Source organism: Mauremys mutica, chromosome 4 (genome assembly GCF_020497125.1).
Source record: "Mauremys mutica isolate MM-2020 ecotype Southern chromosome 4, ASM2049712v1, whole genome shotgun sequence".
In the NCBI taxonomy this organism is placed as follows: Eukaryota; Metazoa; Chordata; order Testudines; family Geoemydidae; genus Mauremys; species Mauremys mutica.
Window position 1 is genome coordinate 58,970,046 of NC_059075.1, and position 16,047 is coordinate 58,986,092.

The window sequence follows — 16,047 nt, forward strand, 5'->3', positions numbered from 1 at the left end:
ATGGCCGGGGGAGAGGCACCAACCCAGCCCCGGTGGGGACCTGCAGTGGCTGGAGGAGAGGCATCTCTCCTCCCCACACCCAGCCCAGGTGCTGCTGAGCCCTCACTCTCCTGCACCCCAACCCTCTGCCCCAGCCCTGAGCCCCCCTCCCACACTCTGCGCCCCTTGGCCCCACCCCCACCACATGAATTTTGTTAGGTGCACCAATATGGAGGTGATCACCTCCATATTGGTGCACATAACAAAATTCATTCTGCACATGCAAGGGAAAAATTTGAGGGAATACTGTTCTAAGTACATCGATTTTGGGCCAAAATAAGCTTCAGTAGCTCCTTATCCAGCATACGCTCCTTGTACTCCTTTCTCCTACACTTACCCTTAGTAGGCATAATACGACAGCAAGGATTTACTCATATCCATCCATCCACACATACACAAACATTGTGTAGTTTCCTGTCAAGTGCTTGGGCCCCAGAGTAGCAGAAGGACATGTTTATTTTTGTCAGCAATTCCGAGGCATCATTAGCTCCTATGATAGCTGCTTTTTGAAAGTCCTGGTGGCCAAGCACTTTTCTAGAGCCAAAGTGCAGGCAGTCGCCCAGTAGAGGGGTTGAATTTTCAGAGTTACAGCACCAGCTCCCCTCAGCTTTGAAGCATCCAAAAAGAAATTTCTCAAATTCCGTGCTGTGCATCCAAACTGCTCCCACACTAAATTTTCCAGCAGTTGACTAGTCCAAGTTCACAGTGAGTCAGGGTGCATCTACACTGTGATATAAAAACAGAAGCACCAAGTCGCAGAGCCTGGGTCAGCAGACTCTGGCTTACAGGGCTCAGGCTCCAGAGCTATAAAATTCTAAGTGTAGACATTCAGGCGTGGTATGGAGACTGGGCTCTGAGGCCTGAGAAGGGGGATGGTCTCAGAGCTCAAGCTGCAGCTTGAGCCCAAATGTCTATACTGCAATTTTTAACCCTGCAGCCTGAGCCCTGCAAACCCAAGTCAGCTGACCTGGGCTCTGAGACTCAGTGCCAGAGGTTCTTTATCACAGCGTAGATGTACCCTCAGGGTTTGGCTACACTTGCAGGTGTGCAGCGCTGGGAGTTACAGCTGTCTTCGTACAGCTGTGTAGGGAAAGCGCTGGAGTGTGGCTACACTGACAGCTACCAGCGCTGCAGTGTGGCCACATTTGCAGCATTTGCAGCGGTGTTGGGAGTGGTGCATTATAGGCAGCTATCCCAGTGTTCAAATGGCTGCAACGTGCTTTTCAAAAGAGGGGGGTGGGGTGGAGTGTGACACGGAGCGTGGGGGAGAGAGAGAGTGGATTTTTGGAGCTGACACTGTGTGTCAGCTCCCTGCCTTGCAAATTCCGATCCCTTCCTTTCTTTTAAGTTTGTGCAAGGCGATATCAGTGCAACCCTCGGCTCCTCTCACCTCCTCGTTCATGCTCCCTGCCTTGCAAATTCTGACCACTTCCCCAACCACTCATTCACTCTTAAATGCAAATAGCCTGCAGACCAGATAAGCAGCTGCTCCGACAGACTCCCTTCTTTCCCCCCTCCGCCCTCCCGCCGTGCTGTTTCTCTCCTCAAGCAAACACTAGGCTGTGGACATTCATCCCCCTGCCTGCCTCATTCACAGCAAACAGGAGCTGTGTTTGTTTTATAGGCCTGGTCTACACTACGTGGGGGGTCGAACTAAGGTACGCGACTTCAGCTACGTGAATAGCGTAGCTGAAGTCGAACTACCTTAGTTTGAATTTCCTACCTGTCCAGACGCCGCGGGATCAAACTCCGCGGCTCCCCCGTCGACTCCGCCACCGCCTTTCGCGGTGGTGGAGTTCCGGAGTCGACGGGAGCGCGTTCGGAGTTCGAACTATCACATCTAGATTAGACGTGATAGTTCGAACTCCGAGAAGTCGAACTCTCCGTGTCGACCCGGCGGGTAAGTATGGACCTACCCTTAGATAAGCAGCTCTGGGAGCCTCGAGTTCACAACAAAACAAAGAGAGGCATCATAACAAAACAAAGAGAGTTATTTAGTTAAAAGCATTATGGGAAAATTCCGGAGGTCAGTTACAGCGTAGTAAGATTACTCACTGTTTACACTGGCATTCCAGCACTGCAGCACCAGCGCTGCAGTCGTTATTCCCCAGGCAGATGTGGAGTACAGCCAGCACTGTAGCCAGGGAGATACAGCACTGTATGTGCCTTGCAAGTGTGGACGGTGAGTGAGTTGCAGCGCTGTAAAGCCACCACCAGCGCTGCAACTCTCCAGTGTATCCAAGCCCTCAGTGACAGAACCAGCAAGAGAGCCCATGTATCCTGATTCCCAGTCCTGTGCTTTAATCATTAGGAAACATTTGTCTATTGATTTTTTTCCTATACAGGTTAAGAATACTTAATAGAATTCTGGAAGTGAGAAAATAGAAAATATTTTGAAATTGACTTCCCTTACTCTATTCTGCCTCTTAGAAGAGAGAAGCAAGCTGTACTTTAACATTACTGTAAGAAAAAATTAGCTCACTGAACAGAAATACCAACTGCCTTGCCTTAGTTTAAACCCATTCTGTAGAAACAAATCAGCTGAGCTGCAAACCCATTGTAACAAGCACGGTGACAAAATAAAATCAGCACAATAGTTTCCTAGACTCTGGAGAAAAGTTGCCCCCACCCATCTCTAATTAGAGCTAAATTGGCTTTAATTTTCTTTTTCTCTTATAAAATGATGGAGTTTCATGGACTGACTAAAGCTTCTAAACCCGGCTGTAGCAGGGTGACCCCCTGCTTCGGCCCAGAGGGGTTTAAAAGTGGCCTGGCAGGGCTTGAGAGCGGCAGTTCTCAAGACTGGGCTAATGGAGGAAGTGGCTGCAGGTGAGGCCACGCCCCAAACTGAACCACAGCTGGCCCCTATAAAAGGCCAGGGAAGCCAAAGGCAGACAGTCTCTCTCTGGCTGCCAGGAACTGAGACAAGGTACCTAGGGTGAAGTAGGGCTGGGGAAAGGCTGAGGAGCTGGGGAGCTCCAGCCTAGAAAGCCGCAGGCTGCGGCCTAGCGAAGGGCCAACAGGTACTGGGGGTTGCAGAGGGCAGCCCAGGGGTAGGCCAAGGCAGCAGGTCCAAACCCCCTTTGCCTGTGATGAGTAGGCTGATACTGCAGTCTGCCCCAGAATGTGGGGGGCTAGACAATGACTAGCAGTAGCCAATACTGAGGCAAGGTGGGGATAGAGGGTGAGGGTTCCCTGAGGAGGGGAGACCCTAAGAGGAAGGGGTTACTGCTAGGGGGCAGCACCCCATGTAAAAGGGCACCGGGTCCAGGGAGGGATACGGGGGCCTCAAGACAGGTGGATCATCAGCCTGCAGAAGGCGCTCCAGCACTGGACTGAGCTAATTCCTGGAGTCACCAGCAGGAGGCGCCGTGGGGGTGAGTCCGACCCGTCTACACCGGCTTACACCAGTACTGAATATTGCAACAAAAGAACCTGAAGTTACATGCCTACTGGCTGGCTGGATTTCTGCCACTCCTGCTTACTATACAACACAATGCCATTAACTGATGTCACAGTAGAAGAATTTTCCTCCCCTGGAGTCACATATTCTAGAGGTGGTAACATTCAGGACAAATATGCCAGATTCAGTATCCAATTTCAAATTCATGCTGATAAAGACTGAAGAGAAGGGATGGAAAATACACACTTGAGCCTTGGCAGTACCTGCAGCTATATTCATAACCACAATAAAAAAATTGTACTTGGTACTCACAATACTTCCTTATAATATGAGGTTAGGAATGACAGTGGACTAAGCCATTCTCATTGAGGGGAACTTGGGCAGAAGTAACAATGTGTGGTGAATTGAGAGGAATAATGTAAGAAACAACAGGGGCTAGAGGATTAAAACAGTCTGAATTTAGATGATAAAGAAACAGACAAAGGTACCAAAAGAATAACTTTCAGATTTTTTTAATGTTTCTGAAAGCATTATTCAGTGATCCACTGTGCTCTATTTAAGTGCTGTTCCAGTGGGAAGAAAAGAATCTCATCAGGGTAGGTATTGTGCAGTGGAATTCAACAAAGCATTGTCCAGAGACATTGCCTATTCAACTCTGCCACCTGGTTTTGAATCCAGCTTCACTAATGGCAACTAAAAGCTTCTTGAATTGAAAAGCTTTAGGAGATTGCAAGTGAAATAAATGCAGAGATACTCAGTATAGTTTTAAGCAAACAAGGATTTACACTGCATGCTTTAAAACGTATGGAGAGTGGTACGCTTGCATTGACATGAAAAAGCAAGGATTTCTTTAATTTCATTAACTGCACAAAAGACAAATCTTCTATAATTCTTGGACAGCTATAACTGAAGCGATCAACTGTAGCAGTGTCATTAGGTATATTAAAATAAAAGGAATCAAAAGAAAGTTACAATAATGGCTAAATAATCATAATTTGTATTTTCTTTTCAAACACTGATTATTGGTGTCTAACCTCTGCAATAACCCACCTCTAACTTCCTTCCCCCTTTCATTACATCCCACAATTATGACAAATGCTAATAAATACTAATCCTTAAATTTCAATGTCAGATTAAAATCTTCCATTTTAGCATCAATAGAGAATTTGGAAATATGGTAGTTTTAGAAAAGATGATCACTACTTAAAGCAGCTGTTTTCCTAAGAAAGTCACTGTCCATTTGCACCGGATTCATAGCAAAGTACATACATTCCCCACTCTTTGCTTTAAAATTGAGTTTCTGTAACTTTCACCACCACTGCTCCCCTCAGGTTCAGAAAAGATACTCAGATTTTCTTGTTGGGGCTTATAATCATAGGGTTAGAAGAGACCGCAGGGGTCATCTAATCTAATGACCTGACAAGATGCACAATTTGATGTGTCTAAACTATCCAAGACATATAGCTATCAAGCCTCCTTTTGAAAACCTCCAGCAAAGGAGTTTCCACAACCTCCCTAGGCAGTCTGTTCCATTGTCCTACAGTTAGGAAGTTTTTCCTGAGATTTAATCTAAACCCGCTATGCTGTAGTTTGAACTCATTGCCTCTTGTCCTGTTCTCTGTGGCAAGAGAGAACACCTTTTTTATGGCAGCCTTTCAAGTATTTGAAGACCACTATCATGTCCCCCCTTAATATCCTCTTTTCCAAACTAAACATACCCACTTCCTTCAGCCTTTGCTCATATGGCTTGCATTCCATCCCTTTGATCATCTTTGTCACTCGCCTCTGTCACTTTCCAGTTTCTCTACATCCTTTCTATACATTGGACATAGTACTCCAGCTGAGGCCTAACCAGTGCAGAGCAGAAAGATACTATCACCTCCTGTGACTTGCTGGCTATGCCTCTGTTAATGCAACCTAAAAATGCATTTGCTTTTTTTGCTACAGCATCACATTGCTGATTCATGTTGAGGTTGTGATCCACCACAACTCCCAGATCCTTCTCAGCAGTGCTGCTCCCTCACCAATTATCCCCCAGTCTGTATTTGTGAATTTGATTTTTCTTCTCTAAGTGTAGCATCTTACATTTGTCTTTGTTGAATTTCATTTTGTTGTCTATAGTTCAGTTCTCCAGACTAACCCTAACCCTGCATGCAGAAGGGGAGGAAAGTGCTGCCTCAGGAGATCCTGTTATCTGTTTACATGCTCTGCTGCACTGCCACTCTGCACCCTCCCCTGCAGTGCTGCCAAGACTGGCTTCACTTCCTGTTTCTATAGTAACAAGAAGTTCCTAAGGGAAGCATGTCATAGACAGAAGCTAGCAGAGATCAAGGACACAGAGCATGTGGCCCATGGGCACATAGCTTTGTTCTTTCCTTGAATGGAGGAGAGTGATGGGAAGCTGGGGCAGACAGTGATGATAGCGGGTATAATGATGGAAGAAATGGAAGGATGAAGCCAGGAGTAGACTGGGAAAGATCATGATAATTAATTTCAAGGTAAAGGAGCAGAGCAGAGCAATGGAGAGTTCTTTAAGAGAGAAACAGAGACACATGCAGTGATAGCAATCTTTCCAAAAGTTGTTCTTTATTGAAGGATACCTCTCGACCAATTTACTTCTACAATATACCATTCTAAAGGCTTATGTGTGAATGTATGTAAGGAATAAACGAAAGTGTTAAATAGAGATCTAAAAGAAGACAAATAAAAACATGGAAACCACTTAAATAAGCAACTTACATTTAGAGACACTGTGAGTGAGGTAATATCTTTTATTATTTCAACTTCTGCTGGTGAAAGAGACAAGCTTTCAGGCTTACACACAGCTCTTCAGGCCTGGGAAACTTAATCAGAGTGCCACAGGCCTGGTCTACACGACCAAGTTAAGTCGATGCAAGGCAGCTTACATTTACCTAACTCTGTAAGCGTCTACTCTAAAATGTCACTGCTGTCAATGTAACTCGCCTGCTATGCTGACTTAATACCTCTACCTGCATGAGAGGTGTAGTGCTTATGTTGACATACTTGGGTCAACGCAATGTCAGTGTAGACACTGCATTACTTACATTGACTTTAGTGGCCTCCAGGGGGTGGCCCCCAATGCCCCACCATGACCATTGAACTCTGATACCCTGCAGCCAGGTACACAGGTGAATGTCCCTCCCCTTTTAAAGCTCCGCACATTTTTGAAATTCCATTTCCTATTTGCTTGGTGTGGAGAACTCAGATAGCAACTGTCCAGCTGACCATGTCGGCTCCACAATGCAGATGTGTTCCTGCCTGCAGTACACAGGAGGTGGGGGATCTCCTGGGCCTGTGGGGAGAAGAGGCTGTGCAGGCACAGCTCCGATCCAGCCCTAGAAATGTTAATATCTATGAGCAGATCACTCAAGGCATGGTGGAGAAGGGCTACAAGACGGACATGCAGCATTGCTGAGTTAATGCCAAGGTGCTGCAGCAGGTATACCAAAAGGCAAGGGAGGCGAACAGTTGCTCTGGTGCAGAGTCACAGACGTGCCACTTTTACAAGGAGCAGCATGCCATCCTCAGCGGCGACCCCACCAACACACCAAAGGCAAAGTGGATACTTCAGAGGAGTCAGTGTCACAGGCCACCAGAGTGAAACCTGAAGATGATGCGTTGGATGAGGAAGAGGAGGAGGGGACTGGAGGATCCCGTAGCACAGCGAGCCTGATGTATGACAAGGAACCTCCAGTAAGTATGCAGTTTGCTTTGAAATTACAGTGGCACATCTGTTCATTTACTCTTTTAATCGTGCTACAAGAAGTAGTGAAAAACAATAGAAATAGAGTTGCTCTCTGCTTCTCATTTCCTCTCCCCCATTAATCAAAGGGGGGGCCCTGAAGAACAGTTTGCTTACGTGCACCAGGATGTCACTCCGATTAATCCTCCATTCCAGAGAGGGCAGTGGGGAAGCTGTCCCTGTCCTGTCCCACCCACCAGCTGTGCTCAGGTACGGGTCTGCTTGCTTGAGTCACTTTGCCTGCCACTATCGGTGAGTAAGAAGGGGAGCTTCTTTCTTGCAGTGAGGGGGCAAATTGGGAGGGCTCAGGGTAGAGAGGAAGGGGGGATGCCAGAGACACTGGGGATGATCATGAGGCTCCCAGGGTGGACGTGTAGGCAGCATAGGCCAGGGCTGGGAGTCTGGTAGGGGGAGGGGCAAGGAAGGAGCCATGTGGCTGGCCTGGATGAGCGTCGGGGGTGGGGAAAGGGAGCAGCAGGGCCAGGGGCTCATGATTGGGTGTGGGGTGTTTGGAGGAGCAAAACCCACAGGGGATTTGTGTTGGAGAGAGATTTTTCTTGGCCTGGGTTCCTCCGGCCACGCAATAAGCTAGACGGAAATCCCTGATGTGCTTTTAGCAATGCACGGGATTCCTTTAAAGCCATAAAGGTAGGAAACAGGTATTTTACTTTAAATAAGGCCCTGCCTGAGTTCCAAATATTGCATGAGTGCAGAATCAGACTCATATTTCAGGAAAGGAAACCAAACTTCTCATGTGATCTGAGCCAGCCTACTAGTAGCTGGTGAGCACTTAAAACTCCAGTGCATCCTCCAAATGTTTGTTGTGTGTTGATATGAAATTCAAAGGAGGGGGAGGATGGTCTTGTGGTTAAAACACTGGCTTCTCTTTATAAGACCTAAACATTATTATTTTGCCAGAGACTTCTTCTATGCATGTCGCTTAATTCCTCTCTGCCTTAGTTTCCCTATCTATAAAATGGGGATAATTCTTAGCTAAGAAGGGCATATGATGATGAACTTCTCTGTGAAACTTTGCAAGACTGTGCTATAGAAGGACAAAGTATTTATTAAAATATTAGGGATGAGACTTTAAAGAATGGGTGCTTAAGTTAGGCACATAGGGCATTATCTTGCATCGCTGAACTCAAGGACACCATTGCCGTTGATCTTAATGAGAACAGGATAAGAGCCCTAAATCCTTATTGAGGTTCCTAAGTAAGTGGCCCAGTTTTTCAAAGCACCATCAGCTTCATTTTTGAAAAACTGGGTCACATATTTCAGAGCCTAACTGGGGCACATATTTAAAGGGGGGGGAAGTCTTGGTCGGTGTGTCTGGAGGTTATTGCCTTCTTTGTGGCAACAATTATTGCTCTTTGGGCATTTTTAAAAAAATCTGCAGCCAACACTTGTAGAACATTTAAGAGCAATTGTCATGCAAGGGTATGGAACTAACTGACATGTGAGCAATATCAAGGTAACTTGGTGCAAGTTACTCATTCTTCCCTGACTATGAACACATTTTGCATTTGAGTAATGCTTGCAAAATTGTTATGAAAATTTACCAGCAGAGACACAAATTGTACTAACCTGAACTTACAATATTTTAATGAAAGCAATATTTTACTTGCTTGTTTCCCCTCCTTCCCTCCCCCCCCCCCCAAAAAAAATTGTTTACCCTGCGTGTGTGGAGTTTTGTAAGGCAGAATCAAGTCAGACTATGGGAAATGCTTCAGGAATGTGTGCTGATTAGTTAGCAGTTCCAGAGTTTTGTAACTGATAATGTGGCATTCCCTAAATTAGTAGATTAGAGCCCAATCCTTCAAACATTTCCACACATGTGCAATGTTATTTATACACGTAGTCTTATTGAAATCAATTAGAGTAGTGATGTGGAATGCAGCTAATGTTGATATGTTGAATACTTGTGTGAGTACTATTTGCTGTGTTTGTACAAATATGGTTTCAATCCGAGGACCCAATTCTGCACTTAGTGGAGAAGTAAAATCTTTAGCAGAAGCCATGAAGAAGACTCTGCTGTCTTCCTCTTTAACTGCAATATAGCAAGGTTTCTCCTGAGAGAAGCAGCTGCTTTGCCTGCTAGTTCATAACTACACTTAAATGTCCTTACCACAATGCAATTAAATTGTATAAAGTAGGTACACTATCACATTTTGATCTAATATATATTTAAACACCCATATTGTAGCCAAGCTTTATACCAAAGATTTTTTTCATAATTCATGAATTAATTTCATCTAGTCATATACCTAAGTACATTCTGTATTAACAGGAAAAAGTGCAGAACATTACTGCAGCCAGCTCAGGGAAGACCTCCACACACTGTGCAGCCACAGGGGTTAAAAAGCAAACAAAATGTTAGGCTACATATAGAATGGAGACTAAATGGAAAGTAAAATAATGCCAATGTACAAATCAATGGTATGACCTCATCTGGAATACTATGCGCAGATCAGATAGGGATAAAGCATAAATAGAGGGAGTTCAGGCATGGGTGCTGAGATTAAGCTCTCATAAGTAAAGATATGGAAAAGACTGGCATATTTACCAGAAAGATGTGCTAAAATTTTCAGAAGAGCCCCAGGAGTTAGGTGTCCAACTCCCTTTGAACTTCAATGGAATTTCAGTGTTTAACTTTCCCAGGCGCCTTTGAAAATCCTAGCTGAGATGAATGAGAGAGGATCTGATAAATCTGTAGAAAACAATGAATGGTACAGAGAAGGTAGATTGGGAACTTCTGTTCACCCTGTCTCGTACTCTGGGAACAAGGGGCTATTAAATGATATTGAAAGGCGAATTCAATTCTTGTAAAGGGAATTATATTTTTCACACAATGCAAAACCAGCTTGTGGAACTCACTGCGATCTCATTGAGGCCAGAAGCTGAGAAGGAGTCCAAAAAGGATTAGACATTTATGGATAGTAAGAATATCCAAGTTATAATAGTAATTATACGTTAAAAGAAATACCCCAAGGGATTTTGGAAGGGATATAAACCCTTAACATTCTGTAGGGCCTAAGCTAACCTCTGCTTTTGAGGAATAGGAGTAAACTTTCCTATATTTCTGTGTTCCTGTTCTTAGAAACAAGTATAACAGATTTTTGGAGTCCATCTAGATTTTAAATTGAGGGTGTTAAATATATATATTTAAAATAGCCATTAATTAACCCTACGCAATATGAATTCTCTAACCAACTTGCATCTTAAAAATAAAGCAAAACAAAGAACAAAATTAAAATCTTAGTAAACTAAGCAGCATCTGTTGTTCATCTTGTTAAACTGCCATCTTCACAATAAATCCTGAGTTGTGCTGTTTACATTACTGAATGCTGGAGGCAGAGGCAGAAAAGGTGGGTAAATATGCATTTATTTTGTGGATTTCTAATAGTGCACTACAGTGCTGCATTTAATTGTGTTACCAGCTGCCTCATCATTCAGTTTATTTTTACTTTTTCTGCAAATGAAATATTCCTTTTTTTACAAGTCAAAAACTCAGGAGTTAATGAGATATTCATGGTTAACTGCAGGCTAAATCTTTCTCTTTGAGCCTTTTAAGGTTGGGTCCTCAACCTCATTACAGACTCACCCCACTAGTGTGAAGAAATATAGGCCTATAATGTTTAACTATGGTTTGATGCACTGTTGTGTTCTGTGTATGACAGAGCCATTGAGCTTCCTTATGCTATACAGAACAGTTCTGTGCACTCGAGTTCTCTTGTGCCTCTATCTATCCCTTCCAATTAACAGGAGGATAGACTGAAGAAGAGAGTTCCTTCAGGCCTGAGCTCAATAGAACCTCCCAGTGTCTTTTTTGATCTCAGGTGTTCCAAAGAATAATTTTCCAGTCCTGGGTGGTGTTCCATGAATGCCTGTCAGCTTTATTTTGCTCGTCAAAGCATCTGTTATAGAGGTACAAACATGTGGTAATTGTTGCAACTTAAAAATAAACCATACAAATTCCTCCTCTTCCTAACAGCAGGGAGTATCTCTGCAGACATTTTTCCACCAGATGCTCTTTCTCCTGGGATCTTTCTGGAGCACAAACTGCTTGATCGATAATGATTTGTCAAGTTTCCAGTATATATGAAAGATCTAAGGTTGGCTGTAGAGTAATATTTCCTGAAAGCAGGGCTGCAAAAGTGCTTACACTTTTTATTAAGATGGCCACCATCCAAGTCCCCTTTACACCAGGCCTGTGACAGTCAGTCTGGAATTCCCTACGGGTCTAGGAGTCCTACATTCCTCACCCTCCAGGTGGGCAGAAATGTAGGATCACGGCTAAAAACACGTCAACTTGAAAATCATATTTCTGTCTGAAAACTTTGTACCTACTATAGTGACAAGCTAACAAGTAAAACTATGAAAACCAAAAGAGATTAGGGTATGGGGGGGGGGGAAATCTCCTCTACTTTTTTTCAGTTTGTTTATTTATGTATTCATGGCACTTTGTGTATAATCACTTTGTGCACAGTGGGATACCTATCCAGAGTGTACTGCTCTCTGCATCAATGTAAGCGCTGCTAGTGAGGATGCACACCACCAACACAAGGAGCGTAATGTGGACATGCAAAAGCAATTTAATTACTGTGGCAGCTGTATGTCGACGTAACTAAGATCAACTTAATGTTGTTGTGTAGACTTGCTTACAGTTAAACACTGGATGGAACAGATTTTGTAGCATGAGTAGTTAACACGTTTCAAGAGACCATTCAACATGAAATAGTAGCCCATTAACATCCCTCCAGTCACGGGGAAGAAGGAGGTGGGGGGAAGAAGTTGGGGGGAAGGGTTGTTAGTGAGTGACAGATTGTTGCAATAAGCCATAAAATCCAGTGTCTCTATTTAGTCCATGATTTTTTGTGTCTAGCAAAGTCATGAATTTAAGCTCCCAGGCCCATTTTTGAAGGTGCTGTGCAGATTTCCTTTGATGATGAGGGCTTGAGAGGTAAACTATGGAGTGACAGCATTGTCAAAAGTGTTTACCCACGGATGTAAATTCGTCATTTTTCTGTCAGTTCATTCGAGAGCACAGTGATTGTCTGGTTTCACCCACATAGTTGCTATTGGGGCATTTAGTGCACTGGATGAGGTACACCACATATTGTGAAAGGCATGTATAGGACCCATGGATCTTGAAAGGTGTGTTGTGGGGAGTGTTGATCATTGTAGCAGTGGAGATATGCCTGCAAGTTTTGCATCAGTTGTTCTGGCAGGGTCTGATGCCACTTTGAAATTGTGTGTCCTGGTCTATAGGAAGCTAGGCCAAAGCTGAGTGCTTTTGAAAATGCCACCCATAATTTTTGTGAGGGTTTTAAATAAGAGTTTTATGTTGGGTTTTTATTTTGGGGTGGCATTTTGGGGTTGAGAATTAAGATCAGTTATTTTGAGAATACTGATCAGTTATTTTGGGTCAGTATTAAGATCACTGTGGTGTGATGAAATGTATTTTTCTTTGTACTTGATAAGAATAATGTATTTATGTTTATCATGTGTGCATCATAGAATTTATTATGCCCTTTACTATTCATTTAGGGATTGATCCTATGAAGTGCTGAGATTCTTCAACTCTCAATGAATTCAAAAGAAGTTAAGGCTGCTGAGCATTTTGCCAGATCAAAGCCTTACTTGATTTTGAGTGCCTGGATTTTGTAAACAGTGTGATACGTAAGCACCCTTTTAAGGAATCCTTTTAAACACAGACATTATAAAATACACAAAATTAAACAGACTAATATGAAAAGATAAATGATTCTGATTTATGAATTATATTTCTCCCATTTAAAATATATATTTTCCCAACAAAATAATTAAACTTCACCTCTTGATATTACTCTTATAGCCAAATATACTTCTCAAATATTCAGGGCTTTTTATTATATGAGTGCCTATTACTCTCCACCCCCTTTCCTGATTTTTCACACTTAAAACAAATAAAAACATGGAAACCACTTAAATAAGCAACTTACATTTAGAGACACTGTGAGTGAGGTAATATCTTTTATTATTTCAACTTCTGCTGGTGAAAGAGACAAGCTTTCAGGCTTACACACAGCTCTTCAGGCCTGGGAAACTTAATCAGAGTGCCACAGGCCTGGTCTACACGACCAAGTTAAGTCGATGCAAGGCAGCTTACATTTACCTAACTCTGTAAGCGTCTACTCTAAAATGTCACTGCTGTCAATGTAACTCGCCTGCTATGCTGACTTAATACCTCTACCTGCATGAGAGGTGTAGTGCTTATGTTGACATACTTGGGTCAACGCAATGTCAGTGTAGACACTGCATTACTTACATTGACTTTAGTGGCCTCCAGGGGGTGGCCCCCAATGCCCCACCATGACCATTGAACTCTGATACCCTGCAGCCAGGTACACAGGTGAATGTCCCTCCCCTTTTAAAGCTCCGCACATTTTTGAAATTCCATTTCCTATTTGCTTGGTGTGGAGAACTCAGATAGCAACTGTCCAGCTGACCATGTCGGCTCCACAATGCAGATGTGTTCCTGCCTGCAGTACACAGGAGGTGGGGGATCTCCTGGGCCTGTGGGGAGAAGAGGCTGTGCAGGCACAGCTCCGATCCAGCCCTAGAAATGTTAATATCTATGAGCAGATCACTCAAGGCATGGTGGAGAAGGGCTACAAGACGGACATGCAGCATTGCTGAGTTAATGCCAAGGTGCTGCAGCAGGTATACCAAAAGGCAAGGGAGGCGAACAGTTGCTCTGGTGCAGAGTCACAGACGTGCCACTTTTACAAGGAGCAGCATGCCATCCTCAGCGGCGACCCCACCAACACACCAAAGGCAAAGTGGATACTTCAGAGGAGTCAGTGTCACAGGCCACCAGAGTGAAACCTGAAGATGATGCGTTGGATGAGGAAGAGGAGGAGGGGACTGGAGGATCCCGTAGCACAGCGAGCCTGATGTATGACAAGGAACCTCCAGTAAGTATGCAGTTTGCTTTGAAATTACAGTGGCACATCTGTTCATTTACTCTTTTAATCGTGCTACAAGAAGTAGTGAAAAACAATAGAAATAGAGTTGCTCTCTGCTTCTCATTTCCTCTCCCCCATTAATCAAAGGGGGGGCCCTGAAGAACAGTTTGCTTACGTGCACCAGGATGTCACTCCGATTAATCCTCCATTCCAGAGAGGGCAGTGGGGAAGCTGTCCCTGTCCTGTCCCACCCACCAGCTGTGCTCAGGTACGGGTCTGCTTGCTTGAGTCACTTTGCCTGCCACTATCGGTGAGTAAGAAGGGGAGCTTCTTTCTTGCAGTGAGGGGGCAAATTGGGAGGGCTCAGGGTAGAGAGGAAGGGGGGATGCCAGAGACACTGGGGATGATCATGAGGCTCCCAGGGTGGACGTGTAGGCAGCATAGGCCAGGGCTGGGAGTCTGGTAGGGGAAGGGGCAAGGAAGGAGCCATGTGGCTGGCCTGGATGAGCGTCGGGGGTGGGGAAAGGGAGCAGCAGGGCCAGGGGCTCATGATTGGGTGTGGGGTGTTTGGAGGAGCAAAACCCACAGGGGATTTGTGTTGGAGAGAGATTTTTCTTGGCCTGGGTTCCTCCGGCCACGCAATAAGCTAGACGGAAATCCCTGATGTGCTTTTAGCAATGCACGGGATTCCTTTAAAGCCATAAAGGTAGGAAACAGGTATTTTACTTTAAATAAGGCCCTGCCTGAGTTCCAAATATTGCATGAGTGCAGAATCAGACTCATATTTCAGGAAAGGAAACCAAACTTCTCATGTGATCTGAGCCAGCCTACTAGTAGCTGGTGAGCACTTAAAACTCCAGTGCATCCTCCAAATGTTTGTTGTGTGTTGATATGAAATTCAAAGGAGGGGGAGGATGGTCTTGTGGTTAAAACACTGGCTTCTCTTTATAAGACCTAAACATTATTATTTTGCCAGAGACTTCTTCTATGCATGTCGCTTAATTCCTCTCTGCCTTAGTTTCCCTATCTATAAAATGGGGATAATTCTTAGCTAAGAAGGGCATATGATGATGAACTTCTCTGTGAAACTTTGCAAGACTGTGCTATAGAAGGACAAAGTATTTATTAAAATATTAGGGATGAGACTTTAAAGAATGGGTGCTTAAGTTAGGCACATAGGGCATTATCTTGCATCGCTGAACTCAAGGACACCATTGCCGTTGATCTTAATGAGAACAGGATAAGAGCCCTAAATCCTTATTGAGGTTCCTAAGTAAGTGGCCCAGTTTTTCAAAGCACCATCAGCTTCATTTTTGAAAAACTGGGTCACATATTTCAGAGCCTAACTGGGGCACATATTTAAAGGGGGGGGAAGTCTTGGTCGGTGTGTCTGGAGGTTATTGCCTTCTTTGTGGCAACAATTATTGCTCTTTGGGCATTTTTAAAAAAATCTGCAGCCAACACTTGTAGAACATTTAAGAGCAATTGTCATGCAAGGGTATGGAACTAACTGACATGTGAGCAATATCAAGGTAACTTGGTGCAAGTTACTCATTCTTCCCTGACTATGAACACATTTTGCATTTGAGTAATGCTTGCAAAATTGTTATGAAAATTTACCAGCAGAGACACAAATTGTACTAACCTGAACTTACAATATTTTAATGAAAGCAATATTTTACTTGCTTGTTTCCCCTCCTTCCCTCCCCCCCCCCCCCCAAAAAAAATTGTTTACCCTGCGTGTGTGGAGTTTTGTAAGGCAGAATCAAGTCAGACTATGGGAAATGCTTCAGGAATGTGTGCTGATTAGTTAGCAGTTCCAGAGTTTTGTAACTGATAATGTGGCATTCCCTAAATTAGTAGATTAGAGCCCAATCCTTCAAACATTTCCA

The 16,047-nt window shown here is 44.0% G+C and overlaps 1 protein-coding gene and 1 long non-coding RNA gene across 7 annotated transcripts in view; one reads left to right on the forward strand and one right to left on the reverse strand.

The window, feature by feature from the left end:
• Nucleotides 1-16,047, reverse strand: part of FSIP1 (fibrous sheath interacting protein 1) — a 185,183-nt gene that overhangs the window by 50,249 nt on the left and 118,887 nt on the right. The window lies entirely within an intron of this gene.
• The window catches only part of LOC123368687, a 32,457-nt gene continuing 29,668 nt past the window's right edge, over nt 13,259-16,047 (forward strand). Inside the window, exon 1 of the long non-coding RNA XR_006578863.1 lies at nt 13,259-14,164. This is a non-coding gene — a long non-coding RNA (uncharacterized LOC123368687). The remainder of the gene's footprint in view (nt 14,165-16,047) is intronic.